Consider the following 2,618-nt stretch of genomic DNA (forward strand, 5'->3'; position numbering starts at 1 on the left):
TTTATTGGGTTTTCTTTTGTTCCATAGTTGTGTGTTCCACTATTTTGTAATTATGGCAAGGTCAGAGATTTAGTTAGTGTAAGAATGCTAAGCCACACCTCAAACTGTCTGACTCGAATGTTTTTATCCTTCTGAACATATGTCTAATTTCCATGAACAATTATTTTAAAGATATACAGTAAGCTAGCTGAAAAGAGAGGTGGGGTATGGGACTAAGGACTGCCATCACTCTTGGGCACAGCACTGAGGAGTGAATTGCTCAATGGTGCTGGTTAGGACTAGCTAGTGAGTCTTCTCCAGGAAGGCCTTGCAGCACCTAAGGCATTGCTGGTACACCAGCTCCAAGTCAGAGTCATTGCCATGATAGTGAACTTCAATAATGAGCTCTTTCTGTGGCTCATAGCTCCCAAGTAGCTCAATTTTAGCTTTGCAGTTTTTGACTTGATTACTTTTTGTATTCAAATCTCTCAGATTGCTTTCATCCATACATAGTATATAATCGAATGTGGCAAGGTCTTCTCTTGTAATCTGCTGTGCAACATGTTACATGCGAACACCATGTTTTCTCATACAGTTCTGCCCTTGATAGTCAAGGGGTAGCCACACTGTCTGTCCTCTAATTATCTGAAACCTTTTCATCAGTTACTGACTTTCTGAACACTGCTTCTGCGATGGGTGACTGGCAAATGTTACCGAGACACAGGAACAGCACTGACTTAGACCCAACCTCTGCTATGTTTCAGTGCAGACCCTGGTGCCTAGAAACTCCATACCTATATTTTAATACTCCATTTGTCTCCCCTGGAAGAACCAGTTGAAGTGACATATGGGAGAGACAGTGTGAAGAAAAATGTCCACGGAGTTAAAATGCCTAGAGGATACTTTTGGAAAAGCTACCAAAGAGAGACCACAGTATACCTCTAGGCCTTAGCATCGTACCAAGACAATGGTGTGTGTGTGTGTGTGTGTGTGTGTGTGTGTGTGTGTGTGTGTGTGTGAGAGAGAGAGAGAGAGAGAAATGGTAGAACACAGTAGTCTCAGAAGAGATATTAAACCATCTAGTTCAGTGCTCAGCTGCACAATGATTTAAGATGTCTTTTCCATCCAAACCTGTGGAAGAGTACGTACATACCACACCATGCAGCCCTGGTCCCCAGAAAGCAGCTGCAACTATGCAACTACTTTGGCTACTATGGGTTAGTATACAAATGTAAGTGCTGTGAATTACTGAAATATAAAGTGACTTCTGATAAACTGAGCATGGTGGCACACACCAAAACCCCAGCATGGTGGAGGTGTAGGCAGAAAGATCAGATGTTCAAAGTCATTTTTGGTATAAGGTGATTTTGGGGCTAGCCTGGGATGGATATATATGTACATATATGTATATATATGTATATGTATGTGTATATGTATGTATATGTATGTGTATATATATGTATATATTCTGTGTCAGAAGAGTCTGAGAAATAACCACTTTATGCCCTGGATGGGTGAGGCAGGAATGGCCATTTCTTCTGGCCAGTGATTTGTTTTGGGTGTTCCCCACATGTGGAAGTGATTTCTGGGTGTACTCAGCCCAGAATCCTTCCTGCAGCAGATGGGATGTTGTGTGCTCTGAGACAGTTGGCTTGCAGATTCCTACCTGTACAGCAAGGAAGGCCTCTGGTTTTCTTCCTCCTGCTTCTTTATAATAAATTGCCAGACTAAAACTGAGCTGTTCAATAAATATTCTGTTTTATTACTCTTTTATAACAAGCAGAGGCTCAGGCCTCGGCTCCATAATTTATGATGGTGTTTTGTCTCCCACTCTCTTCTTTTTTTTTTAAAGATTTATTTATTATATATAAGTACACTGTAGCTGCTCCCACTCTCTTCTAGGGTTATCAAGATATAAAAAGTTTTGGCAGGCTCTTAGGTCTGATATGAAAGCCAACTCCTAGTTCTTCTATCTCTCTTGTTTCTCTCCAGTGCATCATGTTGATTCCTTTATCACCCAAGAGGTCATTTGCTCAGAAACGTTCTGACTGTTCAGGTCCCATAGAAGAATTCAATAATCCTTTATCATCTATAAAACTATAGATCCAAAGTCTATAGACACTTCCATGCCCCTTTACTGCTCAGATATCTCAAATGGCTTTTTAAAATTATGAAATATTTCAAATCTGTTTTTAAAAGTGTGGAAAGAAACACAGAAGGCACACCTGTGCTCACCACAGAAGGTTTGAGCTGTTCCGGGAGCATGGACTGCGAGCATCTGCAGAGTCCTGGATTCTGCTGAATCTACTGTCTCCAAATGTTCCTCACATTTTCCATTCCAGAGGCTCTCCAAAATTTTCCAGAGAATCACCTTTCCTCATTTCCAGGGCTGCTCGTTTCATCTATTTATGTCTGTATACCACATGCATGCCTGGGGCCCACAGAGTCCAGAAAAAGATACTGTGGCCCTTAGAACTAGAGTTACAGATGGATGTAAGATGCCATGAAGGTACTGGGAATTGAACTCAGGTCTTCTGGAAGGGCAGCAAATACTTTTAACCACAGAGGCAGCTCTTCAGCCTCTGTTTTATTTATTCTTGAGTCTATGGAAGACATAATGTAGATTAAACTGTTTCCCA

General features: G+C 41.2%; 1 pseudogene; it reads right to left on the reverse strand.

Annotated features, from left to right (window-relative positions):
• Positions 1-282: 282 nt before the first annotated feature.
• On the reverse strand, positions 283-934 carry LOC103694086 (low molecular weight phosphotyrosine protein phosphatase pseudogene; annotated as a pseudogene).
• Between the last annotated feature and the right edge of the window lie 1,684 nt (positions 935-2,618).

This window comes from Rattus norvegicus, chromosome X, assembly GCF_021556685.1.
Source record: "Rattus norvegicus strain SHRSP/BbbUtx chromosome X, alternate assembly SHRSP_T2T, whole genome shotgun sequence".
NCBI classification, from domain to species: Eukaryota; Metazoa; Chordata; class Mammalia; order Rodentia; family Muridae; genus Rattus; species Rattus norvegicus.